At 48.4% G+C, this 15,699-nt stretch overlaps 1 protein-coding gene across 1 annotated transcript in view; it reads left to right on the top strand.

Annotated features, from left to right (window-relative positions):
* The window catches only part of LOC120935736 (protein unc-93 homolog A-like), a 728,663-nt gene that overhangs the window by 209,750 nt on the left and 503,214 nt on the right, over positions 1 to 15,699 (top strand). The gene's annotated exons all lie outside the window — the stretch shown is intronic.

The following is a 15,699-nucleotide window of genomic DNA, read 5'->3' on the forward strand; positions in this document are numbered from 1 at the left end:
TGCTTATCTGCAAGAAGAAAATAGGAAAATGTATTCAGAGAGAAGACATATAGCTAGATTCACGTACGGCGGCGCTTCTTTAGGTCGGCGTAGCGCATCCTATTTGCACTACGCCGACGTAAGATAGTGAGGCAAGTACTGTATTCACAAAGCACTTGCCTTCTAAGTTACGTCGGCGTAGCGCAAATGGCCCGGCGTAACCCCGCCTAATTAAAAATAGGCAGGTAGGGGGCGTGTTGTATGGTAATGAATTCACGATTCATTACCATACATGCGCGCATGCTCAGTATGCGCATGCTCAGTATCACGTCGCAAATACTCCCAGCCTCATTCTGAATCGGCTTACGCAAACGACGTAAACAACGTGAAATTTGACGGCTGTCCCGACGTCCATACTTAACATTGGCTGCGCCATCTTTTTGGTGGTTTATCTTTACGCCTGAAAAACGCCTTACGTAAACGGCGTAGCTTACTGCGACGGGCGTACGTACATTCGTGAATAGGCGTATCTTGCTCATTTAAATATTCTCGGCGTAAATCGACGTTCACGCCCCTAGCGGCCAGCGTAAATATGCAGCTAAGATACGACGGCATAGGAGACTTATGCCGGTCGTATCTTAGCAAGATTTAAGCGTATCTCAGTTTGAGAATACACTTAAAGATACGACGGCGCAGATTCGGACTTACGACGGCGTATCTAGTGATACGCCGTCGTAAGTGTCTCTGAATCTAGCTAATAGAGTATACCATAGATGCAGTTACAAACTTAAACACTGCCATCTACTGGTTGAATAATATATCTCTACTGAATATTGATATAGTTGTTGCACAAAATACATAAACACTGTGGCCCGGATTCAGATAGGAGTTATGACAGCGTATCTCCGGATACGCCGTCGTAACTCTGAGTGTGCGGGGTCTCTGCGCCTGATTCGTAGAATCAGTTACGCATAGATTTCCCTAAGATCCGACCGGCGTAAGTCTCTTACACCATCGTATCTTAGGCTGCATATTTACGCTGGCCGCTAGGTGGCGCTTCCGTAGATTTACGTGAGGAATATGCAAATTAGGTAGATACGCCGATTCAGAAAGGTACGTCCGCCTGGCACATTTTTTCACATCGTTTACGTTAGGCCTTTTCCGGCATAAAGTTACCCCTGCTATATGAGGCGTATCCTATGTTAAGTATGGACGTCGGGCCAGCGTCAAATTTTTTGTCGATTACGTCGTTTGCGTAAGTCGTTCGCGAATAGGGCTGGGTGTAATTTACGTTCACGTCAAAAGCATTGGCTTTTTGCGGGTTAATTTGGAGCATGCGCACTGGGATACGTTCATGGACGGCGCATGCGCCGTTAGCCAAAATCGTCATTTACGTGGGGTCAGCCATCATTACCATACAACACGCCCACTGCATGGAGAATTTGAATTCCGCGGGCTTACGCCGGACCACATACGCTACGCAACTTAGGGCGCAAGTTCTTTCTGAATACGGAACTTGCGCCCTAATTTACGGCGGGGTAACGTATCTGAGATACGCTGCGCCCGCCGATAGATACACAATTGTATCTGAATCCGGGCCTGTATTCCAACACACTTCCACTCAACAACTACTCCTTATATTAGTCCCATTTCGGATCCCAGTTCCATAAATCTGTTTCTTGTAAGCGTTTTTTTCAAAGCATCTGCAGTCATGTTACTAGTTTCACAATACGTAAACAAAATAAAATTTTGTTCAACTAGATCATGAATGTAATGATGTCTGATGTCAATGGGCCAGATTCATGAAGCACTTACACCGTTTTTTTTGGTAGATGCACGGCGTAAGTGCAGATTTGCGCCGGCGGATCGCTGCGCCTTACCCAGAGAACCAGATTACGCCTCCAAATAGACTTCATCGCCTCGGTGTAACCTTTCCACGCCGGCACGGCGTTGGCGCAGATTTACGCTGGTCGGATCTGGCGCGGCCATGGTTTTTGTGTTTTAAATATGCAAATGAGGTTTTTGGGCCGATTCATCAACTTAAGCTTGACCGGCGCAGACTACTCCCGGTGAGCGGAGCTGAAATTTCCGGTGCAAAGTTACACCTCATAAAAGCAGGGGTAACTTTGCACCAAACTTGCAGAGGTCAGCTGGAGAGCAGCGAAAGCAGCAGCGTTACAAACGAACTGAGCAACAACACTTGCTGGACAACACATAGAGGCGGTCCCCATGTTGGGAGAGGCCCTCAATAATTACAGCCCTCTCCTCTGGGCTGAAATTGGTCATTCGCCCACCTGAGGATTCCTCATCAGCCATAACTGCCCCACCACAATGCAAACGACCTAGCTTAGAAAAAAAAAAGCTTCAGTACATTTGCACCTGCAGGGCGGAAGTCTGGGCTGATTCATGGACTGGGCTTTGGTAGTGGGTCGGCGTAGCTCAGGGATCACGCCGGGGCGCAGTTCTGAGCATGTGCAGATTGGGGCATTTACCCCTGGATGTCACTGAGCATGTGCGGTCTAAGATGCGCCCCGGCGTGACCCCTGCGCCACGGTCGGCACTTCATTAGCATAGGGTGACTCCCAGTTGGCCTTACCCCGCCTTACGCCATCTAAAATCCGCCCCGCTGGGGCATCGTAGACAAAAAAAGTTTCTTGAATCACCTAACTGCCTCTCCGCGCTGGACCGGTGTAGTCTAAAAATGATGCACCACGCCGGTGCAAATCTGCACCATTGTTCATGAATCTGGCCCAATATGTTTTGTTCTTGCATTCATCATCTCATTGGTGGCAAGTTTGATACATCCTTTTGATTGTCCTCATATAAGATTGTGGGCTGCGATATTGGCTCTCCAAGAGCTCAAATACAACTCCTGTCTCCACACTGCTAAACTATCTTCCACTACCCCACCATATAAAATTAAAAACACTCACCACAACATACAAGGTCATCCACAACATCACCCCCAGCTACATCACCAACCTCATCTGCAGATATCGCCCAAATCATTCTCTCTGCTCCTCCCAAGAATTCCTGCTCTCTAGCTTCCTTGTTACCACCTCACATGTTCACCTCCAGGACTTCTCTAGAGCCTCTCCCACCCTCTGGAGCCCCTATCCCGTCCTCCTTTAGAAGATCCCTGAAAACTAATTTATTAGGGGAGCCTATCCCACACCCACCTAAGAACTGTACCCGATTACCTTTTGTATCACCTCCCCCTCCCTTTAGAATGTAAGCTCCATGAGCAGGGCCCTCCTATCCCCTTTGTATTGAACTGTATTGTAATTGTGCTGTCCCCCCTCTACATTGTAAAGCGCTGTGCAAACTGGTGGCACAATATAAATCCTATATAATAATAATCTTCAAGCAATTGAGGTAACCACGCCGCTTCTTGACTGGCATTGGTAGCAGCAATGTATTCTGCCCTGCCTCTGTAGAAGACAAAGCTTCTGAGATCTGCTTCTTTCTGAATCGAGATGGAGGCCTTCCTCACCACATTGGGAGCATATGGTCAAGAGGGAAGAGTGATCACAGAGCCAGTGGGCTGCCTGATTACCCTGTCTCTGTCAGGGGAACCACAGTAGCTCTACTACAACCTGCATGCAACTGACGCTAAGGACGATGGGAAACTCAAGGAGGCGATCTTAGCCCTCCTTGGAGTGACTGCAGCTGTTTGGGCACAATAGATGCACCTCTGGAGGTATTATGTTGGCCTGTCCCCACGATCCCAAATCGCTTGATTGACAGGGCCACAGATCGTGCAGTTGGTGCTACCTAATGAGCTTCAGCGTTGGGTTGGCCATGAGGAGATGGTAGAGTGGTACACTGTGGTGGAGGATCTATTGGGACCTGCCAAAACCTTGAGGATTTAGTAGATCAAGACACCCACACACCCAGAAGTCATCAACTCAAGAGGGAGTGACCACCCCAGCATTCCAGAGATTTTCTCCAGCACAAACTAATGAGAATATGCTATATATGCTATGCTGGAAGTGTCACCCCTGGAGCCATATCCTGGCCCAATGTCCCCTGCAGAGGAGGAGCCCATGTAGTGTTGAGCTGTACAAGGGATGACTTTCTATGCTTGGAGGGTCTGTGTTTCTCACCTGGACCCTGAGGGGCAGTTTGAATGTGACCTCTGGGTGAACCAGCTTCACGCCAGAGTGCTGCTGGATTCCAGAAGCATGGTAACATTTGTGGGTACCAGGGTAGTTTGGGAGGTGGACCCTTTAGAAATAACCCTGAGGGTGGTGTGCATACATGGGGACACCAAGGAATATTCACCAGTGACAATCACCATGGCCTGTGGCCCAGGGGGTTGGAGTGGTACCCAAGCTCATCCAACATGTTATTGTAGGTAGGGACTACTCGTTATTTGTTGAACTTTGGGACTATGTGAGCCAGGGTATGCTGGGACAGTGTGACCTACCTGTTAAAGGGGCTGGATGCTAAGACTATAGAGAAGACTGAAAAGTCTTGCATCTGGAGCAGATGGTCTACCAGCTAAGGAGACCCCTGAGGAACCCACTCTTGTGCAGGCCTTGGCTGGGGAAAACATAGGGGAAACCTACCAATTGCTGGATATGTTGATGGAGGAAAAGGGAGAAAGTTCCAGTAATCTTGCCCATCCTGATCTCAAAATGTCATTTGACGCATTTTGTTCCACCTAAAAGACACATAAAAAAACACCTGAGAATAGGTTATCATGATTAATGGGGTGTCGCAACTACCAGAGGCTGAGAAAAAGTTTTCCCACTTTGCGGTAATTGGTGACCTGTACTGAGTTACTAAGGTCCGGGGAGATGTGGTCAACCAGTTACTGGTTCCTCAGCCTCTCAGGCGCACAATACATACCTGGCCAGGTGTGACAGCAGAGGTGAAATGCAATTCATGTCTCACCTGCCAGCTAACCGCGACCAATATCACATTTTAGGAGCCCTTTGGTGTCTTTGCCATTACCGAGATAAAATTCAAGCATGTTGTTATGGAGTTGGTGGGCCTTTTAGTGAAATCGGCTTGGGGCCACCAAGCCACTACATCCTCGTGGTACTCGATTATGCCAACAGCCATCCAGGTGCACACTCCCCTGAAGAAGACCTCCTCAAAAGCAATTGCCATGGAATTAATATGTTCTCTAGGACACACTGATGGCATTGATTTTTGCCATTGGAAAAGTACCGTACCTCAGGTGTCCGCAGGATTTTCTTCGCTTGAGTTGGTGTACAGGCAAATACCATGGGGACTGCTTGACTTGGTGAAAGAAACATGGGAAAGTGAATCTTCTCCACATGAGACAGAGCATACTGTATAATACAGATGAGAGAGAGGATACCTAAGATGATGAAGAACCACAAAGAAGGGTGTACAACTGGTCTGACAAAATTAGTTCCAGGTTGGCTGTAACTCATACCCATAGTAGAAAGCAAAATCCTGGCAATGTGGCAGGGGCCATTTGAGGTGGTTGAAAGGGTTGGGTTAGGTCAACTATAAAGTACACCAACCTGGCAAGCATAAGCCATACCAAATATACCACAAGAATCTGCTAAAGACCTGGTAAGATCTAGAGCAGGCAGTCTTACTTAGTGATGAAACTTTGACATGCGTCACTGCTAGTGTGCAGAACCAGAAGGAGATAATCACTTAGAGCCATTAATTAATTCCTTCCTGTCACGTACCTGATGGTGATGAGCCCGAATTGCAGAGGTCGGCCTCCCTTACAGCTCCCACTCGTGGCCCCCTGATAGGATAACAGAAGGCACAGGAGTAAGGAGGGGCACGGGTGCCTGGCAGGATCAACAGGAAGAGGTAGTGGGTCAGTCTAGTAGAAGCTTCCTTGCAGGAACTGGAATACCGGAACTGGATCAGCTCAGCAGAGAGGATAGGTCCAATAGACTGGATCAGCTTAGCAGACAGGATAGGTCCAATAGACTGGATCAGCTTAGCAGACAGGATAGGTCCAATAGACTGGATCAGCTTAACAGACAGGATAGGTCCAATAGACTGGATCCGCTTAGCAGACTGGAAACCCACACCAGACAGGATCAGCTCAGCAGAGAGGATAGGTCCAATAGACTGGATCAGCTTAGCAACTGGACTGGAACTAGGACAAACTGGAATCGTTCAGCTGGACTGGAACTAGGACAAACTGGAATCGTTCAGCTGGACTGGAACTAGGACAAACTGGAATCGTTCAGCTGGACTGGAACTAGGACAAACTGGAATCGTTCAGCTGGACTGGAACTAGGACAAACTGGAATCTTTCAGCAGACTGGAGCTGACTGGATCAGCACAGAAGGTCAGACAAGCCGGGTCAGATATTGGGGCGGACAGCGAGGTACAGAGGTGCAGACAGAAGGGTAGTCAGAACAGGCCAAGGATCAGGTGCAGGCGGATGGCTGGAATAGTCACAGGTAAGCCGGGGTCTTTCACAGGTAAGTCTCAGATCAGGTTTCAGGTACTCAACGCTGTAGAACAGACAGCAGGGATGGTGTGTGAGGGGCCGGCTTAAATACCCCGCCTGGCTCTAATAGGCGTGTGCACCCGTGCATGCACACGCATGCGTGATCGCAGCCGCGATCGGGAACCGCAAAATCGAAGTCGCCTGTTTCTGGCAGGATCTTCATGACACTTCCACTGACACCAATGATGGGTCACTATTCCTCCCACTGACACCAATGTTGGGTCACTATTCTTTCCATTGACACCAATAATAGGTACTATTCCTCCGAGTATAGCCAGTGCATATCAAGGAACAGTAAACCATAAAACAGACAACAGGGGGTCCCTGCTGGAATCCACATAAAGACTGCTAGTTGTAAAATAGGGTCTACCAGAAACCACAGCAAAATCCAAAAAAGAGAGAAAGAAAAAGAAAAAACTGATGGAGAAAATAAGTAGGTAAAGAGAAAGGAGACTACAGATGAGAGGAAGAAAAGGGGCGGGCAAGGTAGGGAAGCTCGACAATCAGCTCTGGGCGGATCCTCTCACCGGTGCCACTCCTCCCAGACCTTGTCATGCATATCCAGTCTATTCTGTAATCGGGCTGTTATTTTTTCCATCAACTCTATATTTTTTATTCAAGCATACAGATCTGCCTGGGAGGGTGGGGATTGGCGGGACAACAAAAGCTGTGTCTCAGTCCAAACAGGCACTATCTTGGGGCAGGTCCAGTAGATGTGGTATAGGGTCCCCCCCTTGGCTTCCTGACAGCGCCTATCCGAGCTGAAGGGATAGATAGCGTGGAGGCCATCTGGCATCAGGTACCAAAAGTAAAACATTTTATAAGCGTTCTTGTAAAGCATGTAAAAAGAGCTTTTAGCTGCCTTAGACCAGATCATTTGCCATGTCGCCTCTGGGATCTCCTCTCCCAGTACCTTTTCCCAGCGAAGCATATATGCATGCTTACCATGAGCAGCCGGTTTATGTCTGAAATCAGACCTTGGTGTGTGGATCCTTCCAATACTAGTCTCTCAAGGTGGGGTTGGCGCCGAAAAATTGGAGATTCGGGGCGAAAGATTGTGCATAGTGATGTATTTGCAAGCACCCATAAAAAACCTGGCGAGGCAGATCAATTTTTTTTGGCGTGCAGAGAATGAGAGCCTCTTGCGTGATATAGGGTCCACCAAGTGGTCAAAGTGGAATAGGTCCTGTGTCGCCCAGGGCGAAGACATCTGGTGAGTAAGACCGGCAGGCATCCCGTGGTTATAAAGGAAGGAGGTCAAAAGAGATTGTTCCTCAAAATCTTCAGAAAATTTTAGCGGACCGCCTGGCAGGAGTGATCTCTTCCCTTATTTCCCCGTTTCAGGCAGGCTTCATTCCCCATCGTCTAATTACAGATAACATCCGCTTAGCTTCTAATATAATCCAGGATGCTAATTTATACTCCAAAAAAGTGATCATGTTGAGCTTAGACATACAAAAGGCGTTCGATAGCGTCTCCTGGGATTATGTCTCAGCTCTCCTGAACCGTATGGGTTTTAGGGGTGAATTCTTACGAGGCTTTCTGGCTCTATATAACAACCCGCAGACTCGTATTAAGATTCCGGGCTGTAGCTCCGATTTCTTTAGTTTGGGCAGGGGGACGAGGCAGGGATGTCCCCTCTCTCCCCTGGTTTTTGCCCTGGCCCTTGAACCTCTGGCTATTGAGTTGCTACGTAACCCAGATGTCTCGGGATATCACAAGGGCCAGGCTGAATATAAGTTTTGCATGTATGCGGACGATGTTTTAATGTTCATCACCAACCCTCTGGTCACCCTGCCTAACCTATTTGATTCCTTGTCAAAATTTGCTAGGGTCTCAGGTCTCGAAGTCAATGTCTCTAAATCTAGTGCACTCCCTATAGGTTACCCCCATTCTGAACTTGACCTTCTTAGACACAACTTTAAATTTTCCTGGGCTGTTCATTCGCTCCCTTACCTGGGTATAAATCTTACCAATGATTATAGCAAACTTTTTGATGCGAACTATCCCCCCATAGTGGCCAAGATAAGACAACTGCTTAAAGCCTGGGCCCCCCTCCACATCTCATTTTTGGGAAGAGTAACTGCCCTGAAGATGACCTGCCTCCCGAAATTAATGTACCTATTTAGGTCCCTTCCGCTTAGATTACCCAAGTCATACATCCTCAAAATACAATCCCTGTTCAACAATTTTATATGGAAAAATAGACCCCCTAGATTTGCAAAGGAGGTCCTTTACCGTTCCGCCAGAAGGGGAGGCCTTGGGGTTCCTCAGATCTGGCTCTATTATTTATCCAGTAGATTCTCCCAACAGGCCCAATGGAATATCCGCAAGCCCAAGGTCCCATGGGTTAGATTTGAACTTGACTCGATAATGCCATTTTACCTCCCTGGCCTCATGTGGTCCTCTAACCCCACAGGTTTTGCCCTCAGGTCCAAGAACCTTATAGTAGCCTCGTCCCTTGACCTCTGGGATAGTTATAAATCCAAACTAGACTTGGTCTCACGGCCACCCCTGAACGCCTCATATTTGGGTGACTCACGTTTCTCTCCAGCCTATTCCTGCCCTGAGGCTTTTCGGACTTGGGTGGATCTGGGCCTGACCAGGTATCGGGATTTTTTACAAGACTCCAAGTTTATGTCCTTTGCCACTCTACAGTCAAAATTTGGGATATTAGGGGGGGAATTCTATAATTTTCTCCAAATCCGGCACTTTTTCCAAACTCATTATGGTACCTCCCAGTCTGACCTTCCTTCTGCTTTTGAAACTATTTGTAACTCTACCCCCAGAGGCAAGGGACTAATATCAGTGCTCTATGAGATAATGGTCGCGGCTCTTCAGTCCACTGGGTTGAAATATAGAACCCAGTGGGAACAGGAGTTACAGCTGACCACCAGTGATGTGGACTGGCAGTCCTGCTGGATCAATATACGGAAATGCACTCTTTCTCTCTCTATTAGGGAAACAGCGGTGAAGTTACTGACCCGCTGGTATTACACCCCTATACGCCTCCGCGATATGTTCCCGCAGGTCTCCCATCTATGTTTTAGGGGCTGTGGGATACCGGGCTCTTATGCCCATTTGTTCTGGGACTGTCCTAATATTAAACCCACCTGGACAGAAGTATTTAAATTGATTGACACCCTTGCAGGAGAACATGTGGACCTTAAGCTTACTCACTGTCTTCTTTTCGACAAAATTCAGGAGGTACAGTTGCCCATGGCTAGGCTCATCCACTCAGTCTGTCTGGCCATGTTATGGGCCATAGCCCTCTGCTGGAAGAAGGATTCAGTCCCTTTCTCATTGATATTGAATAGAGTTGACCAAATGATGTTATCTGAGAAAATATTTCATACCCTGTATGACTCGCTGCCCAAGTTTGATGCCAAATGGAACCCATGGTTCTTATTCAGACTCCAGGACTGATCTCTCTTTTTTTACTTCTTTTTTTTATTTTTTATTCTTGCTTCTTTTCTCTTTCTCTCTCTCTATTTTTCGACTACTCAGGACGGCCACCTCTCCGGTCTCCCGTTGAACTACAATATTGGCAATGAAGGATTATGTCTTAAGTTTAGAGTTATTCCAGTTAGATCATGTATCGGTTTATCTGCATTTTCTATGAAGTGCACTGTTCGTAGTTACTTCTGTTGTAACCAGTTCTTAAAAATGTACACAGATGCCTTTTAACCGTATGCTTGCCTTTACATGACTCTGTATTGCCTTTTCTACTTTACAATAAAACCCTTTTGAAAACAAAAAAGAGATCGTTCCGAGCCCAGGCTATGTGCTCGAGACAATCTACGCCAGAGTGACCCAAGATGGAGCATAGGGCCCAGAAGCCGGACCGAGTCCACCTCCGTGTTCACATTCCAGAGCAAAATGTTAAGGTGGGTGGGTGCAAGACATAATTTTTCATTTTCTGTCCACTTATTGTATGACTGTTGGGGAAACCAAGAAGTCACAGGGCGCAGCTGAGCTGCCTGGTAGTATTTAATTAAGTCAGGGAACCAATCCTCCATCAGAGCGAGACGCCGTCAGGACCGTGTGGGATATTCTATGCCTCCCATAGTTCCAGACAAAGCGCACCATGTCCACCTGAAGTCTCCTCAAGTCTGCATACGGAATTGGGATGGGCAGTGTCTGGAAGAGATAGAGGAGTTTGGGGAGGATAGTCATCTTCACAGATGCCCTCCCCAGGTGTACACGGCGCTTTTTGTCGTCGTATTGCATTCCACGCTGGAATGCATACCGCGACCGCACACTGACGTCATCGCCCGGCGCCGCATGTGTTCCAGTGTGAAACGCGGAAGTGCCGAGCATAATCAACGCTCTATTCGGCACACATGCTTTACCCCTATAAACAGAACAGTGTATTGTCGGGCATAGCCAGACCACGCTACAAGCAAACTACTGGCATTTGACACCCCTCAGTTGGAAACCATCGCATGCCGGATCCATGCCACATCTATGCTACAAGTTAACTTTACTAAGTATCCAGTACTTGGATTAACGCTGCCATCCTTACTGCCATTGCTCTGGGGACCCCCTAAGGCCTCGTACACACGATCGAACATGTCCGCTGAAACTGGTCCGCGGACCAGGTTCCGCGGACATGTCCGACCGTGTGTAGGGCCTAGCGGACATTTTTCCGGCCTAGCGGACAGGTTTCCAGCGGACAAAAGTTTTTTAGCATGCTAAAAAACTTGTTCGGTGGAAACCTGTCCATCGGACATGTCCGCTGGTTAGTACGTCTAACCAGCGGACCGAAATCCCGCGAATGCGTCGAATTGATTCGACGCATGCGTGGAAGCATTGTACTTCCGTGTTAGAGAACGTCGGTGTCGTATACGTCACCGCGTTCTCTGTCCGCAGGGATTTTGGTCTGATGGTGTGTACACACATCAGAACAAAACCTCCCAGCAGACATGTCCGATGAAAACGATCCACGGACCGTTTTCATCGGACATGTCTGGTCGTGTGTACAAGGCCTTAGAGACCTTCCGTTACAGAATGCCTTGCTGCTACTATAATCTGCTTACTGAAGAAGATTGGTTGTGGGGGTCTGCGGGTGGGGGGCTTATTGGAATCTGGATAACAGCTGTCAAAGCAAAAAGATGGCAGGACTGCCGGCGCCATGATTGACGATGGATTTACATTGCAGGAGACTTTTGTTCTTTTTTTTTTTAAATAAAGGAATTGTCAAAAACTGTCTTCTGTCGTTTCTACTTTAACACTTTTCTTGTAAATGGGTAGGGGTACAATATACCCGATACCCATTCACATGGGGGAGCGGGATCTGGGGGCCCCCTTGTAAACCACTTACCAACAGCACCATAGCCGAATGACGGCTACAGCATAGCTCGATAACTCTGGGAGGGCGTACATTGATGTCCTCCCAGAATCGCGCTTCCGCACAACCCCTGGGGCACACACACAGGGGTTTTGAGAGCATCACAGATCACGGTAAATGGTCACTGACAGTGGGCGTTTACCACGTGATAGCTCCGTCAAATGACGGAGCTATCACTTGTAAACAAACCGGCATCATGTCCGGTTCCTCTATCCCCTCTCTGTACCGTTCGGTACAGTATGAGCGGAGAGGGGAGAGATCAGTTGCAGCAGCGCTGTGGGCACTACAGATCCAGCCCACAGCGCTGCTGCAACTGATCTCTCCCCTCTCCGTGCTCTGTGCCCATTGTAGCCACATCCATCCATCCATGCTCACAGCCATCCATGATCATCCCTCTGTCATACTCATCCATCCCTCTGTCATACTCATCCATCACTCTGTCATACTCAGCCATCCCTTTGTCATACTCAGCCATCCACACTTAGCAATACTCATCATCCATGCTCAGCCATCCCATCCACCCCCAGCCATATTCAGTCGTAGCCAGTCATACTCAGCTGTACCCAGTTATACTCAGCAGTACCCAGTCATACTCAGCAGTACCCAGCCATACTCAGCAGTACCCAGCCGTACTCAGCAGTACCCAGCCGTACTCAGCCGTACCCAGCCGTACCCAGCCATACTCAGCAGTTCCTAAGCCGTACTCAGCAGTACCAAGCCGTACCCAGCCATACTCAGCCATACTCAGCCGTACCCAGCCATACTCAGCCGTACCCAGCCATACTCAGCCAGAATTTGGAACATCCCGCCCCCAACAACCACTTTCCTATTGGTCAATTGTAAAGTACATGTAGTTCTCCTTCAGGTCCTCTTACCAATGCAAATGAGGACTTGAAAATGGGTTCAGCAGGGATTGGTCCGATAGCTTGAGTAGAAGGACTGCTATGTGTAACGAGACAGAAGCCCCAGGGGGCAATCAATGTACACAATAGCCAGACACAGAACAATGGAGCCGTCTGGAGCCTTAAGACAGAGCAGAAGACCCCCCACTGTGTAACAGATTTCAAGGAGGAACACTTCCGCATTCCAAGGTCCATGACAATACTTCCCCTGGGAAACAGTCCAACAGCCACAGTGGGACCCGAACGGGTCAACTCGAGGATGTTGGAAAAGTTGTCTTAAGGTTCCAGGTCTGTCTGCCGGGATAACCCATCCGCCTTCCTGTTTTGAGGCCCTGGCCCATAATCGGAAGGCAAGAGGCTTGCATTCAGTCCTCTCCAAAAGCCTCTGTCCCGGCTAGGTCTGTCACACATCTCCCCCTTTGGCAGGACACTAACACAGGAAGAGACCCCAATGCCGGTACCCACTCAGTACCCCAAATAAATTGTCCCAAACCGAGCATTACTCACTGAGCCAACCTCTGCCTCACTCAGAGAGCATGCCTGCCGCTGGGGAGAAGCCTGGACTGGCCCTTCTCCCTGGAGTCCTTTCAGCCGCTGGAGAGAAGACAGGGTGACTGGTCTCAGTTCCACATGCTGTTGGGGATCTGTGCCAACTGCCCCCCATCCCTGGGTATACAAGTGGAGACTGAAGTCCCATCCACTTGTGGAAGGTGAATATCCCCCGGTGCTTGCAAAGCAAGGCTGACATCCTCCTGTCTCAGTGATTCAGCTGGGAGTAAAAGCTTTACAACCTCAGCTTGTTGCTGGAGAGAGGGGGGACAACTGCCCCGGCTCCCTGGAACTCCACAGTTGTTTCCAGTGCTGGGCAGAGATTGGTAGCACTCTGCCATGTTGCCAGTACTTGAGCTGGCGATGCATAATCCATAACATCTTTTGAACAGTCAATTAAGTCCATACATTCTGTAATCTGTGGCTGGGGAGATGAGCCAACTGCCCTAGCCCCCTGGAACTCCACATCATCTGCTTCGGCTTCAGGGATGGCAATCTTCAGATTTTCCACTGCCGATTCATCAGCCAGGATTTCAGAGATGTCAGCTGATATTTCTTGATAGTCCCAGGCAAAGGGAGCCCCACCCTGCTGCTGAGCAGAGTCTAGCAGCTGTCTGTAGGCGATCTCCAGCTCCTCTTGTCGCTCTTGTTCTCTCTCTTGTCGCTCATCCTGCAGCTGGATGCCTCTAATGGCATTCTGTATGGCGGTCTCTCATGGGTTAGCACCATATAATGCCAACCGCTTTCGAACTCGTTGCTGAAACAAGTCTTCAACTGACCAGGGTCCTGCATCACCATCCCTATGATCCATCTCAGCTAGCTCACTGATCAGGGTGGCCTTGTTCTTTGTCCCACCGGTCCCTCCATGGCTCTCAAGTAAGTCTTTCAGCGTGGCTCTCCTGCATGCTGCATAGCTGGTCATTCATTGTGGTGGTTTGGAGTGTCCCAGTAACTGGAGAGCAAATCCCACTGCTGCCAACCAATGTAACGAGACCCTTGCTCGCTCACTTCCGCTCCCCCGACACTCCTCTGCTACTATTGAGTCAGCTTGCAGGTCGCAACGTCTGATGGTTCGGTCATCCAAGGCTCCGGGATCCGAACTACAGCTATGTGCCATTCGGAATCCATTAGAACAAACACCAGGCAGGCTGTATGTAAGTTCAAACAGGAATACCTTTATTGGAAGCACACAACACACTTTTATACAGAATTTGGAACATCCCGCCCCCAACAACCGCTTTCCTATTGGTCAATTGTAAAGTACATGTAGTTCTCCTTCAGGTCCTCTTACCAATGCAAATGAGGACTTAAAAATGGGTTCAGCAGGGATTGGTCCGATAGCTTGAGTAGAAAGACTGCTATGTGTAATGAGACAGAAGCCCCAGGGGGCAATCAATGTACACAATAGCCAGACACAGAACAATGGAGCCGTCTGGAGCCTTAAGACAGAGCAGAAGACCCCCCACTGTGTAACAGATTTCAAGGAGGAACACTTCCGCATTCCAAGGTCCATGACAACCATGTTCAGCCATCCCCGTCCACGGCTCACCCATCCACATTTATACTCATCCATGCCACATCAGTTCTCATCCATGCCACTACAGTGCCTCACAAAAGTGTAATTGGTAGTTAAATTAGATTTGAGAAATGTATGCCCCTAGAACACCTGATGGTGTTTCCTGCATATTGGGCCTCTCTATGTGGCCACACTGTGTAAAAGTCCCACACATGTGGTATCGCCATACTCAGGAGGAATAGCAGAATGTGTTTTGGTGTGTAATTTGTGGTATGCATATGTTGTATGTGAGAAATAACCTGCTAATATGACAATTTTGTAGGAAAACAAAAAAAAAAACTTGATTTTGCAAAGAATTGTGGGTAAAAAATCACAACTTCAAAAAACTCACCATGCCTCTTACTAAATACATTGGAATGTCCACTTTCCAAAAAGGGGCAATTTGGGGGGTATTTTTGCTGAGAGTCTCAAGAAATGAGAGAGGCTGGCAGTACTTCAGGTGTGATCAATATTCAGTGATTGACACCATAGCTTGTGGACTCTATAATGCCCCTTTCACATGGGGGTGGGAGGTGCGCTGACGGTATGGCGGCGCTATTTTTAGCGCCGCTATACTGTCAGAATTGCCGCGGAATTGCGCAGTATTCGGCCACTAGCGGTGCAGTTTTAACCCCCACTAGCGGCCAAAAAAGGTTAATACCGCCTGCAATGCGCCTCTGCAGTTTTATTTTTTTCCAATAAAACTTGAGTTGATGTCCTCAATGTCCGCACAGCAGGCCATCACTTCGCCAATTAGCAGTTGGGCGCTGTGTGTATCCAAGCCGTCCCCAGCCATCAAAGCTCCTGAAATTTGGAAACACACCATGTATTATAAATATGCAGGCCTACATCTATTACCTGAAGCTGTGGTGTATGACACTGACCTGTTGTGGTGCCACTTTCT

This window comes from Rana temporaria, chromosome 4, assembly GCF_905171775.1.
Source record: "Rana temporaria chromosome 4, aRanTem1.1, whole genome shotgun sequence".
In the NCBI taxonomy this organism is placed as follows: Eukaryota; Metazoa; Chordata; class Amphibia; order Anura; family Ranidae; genus Rana; species Rana temporaria.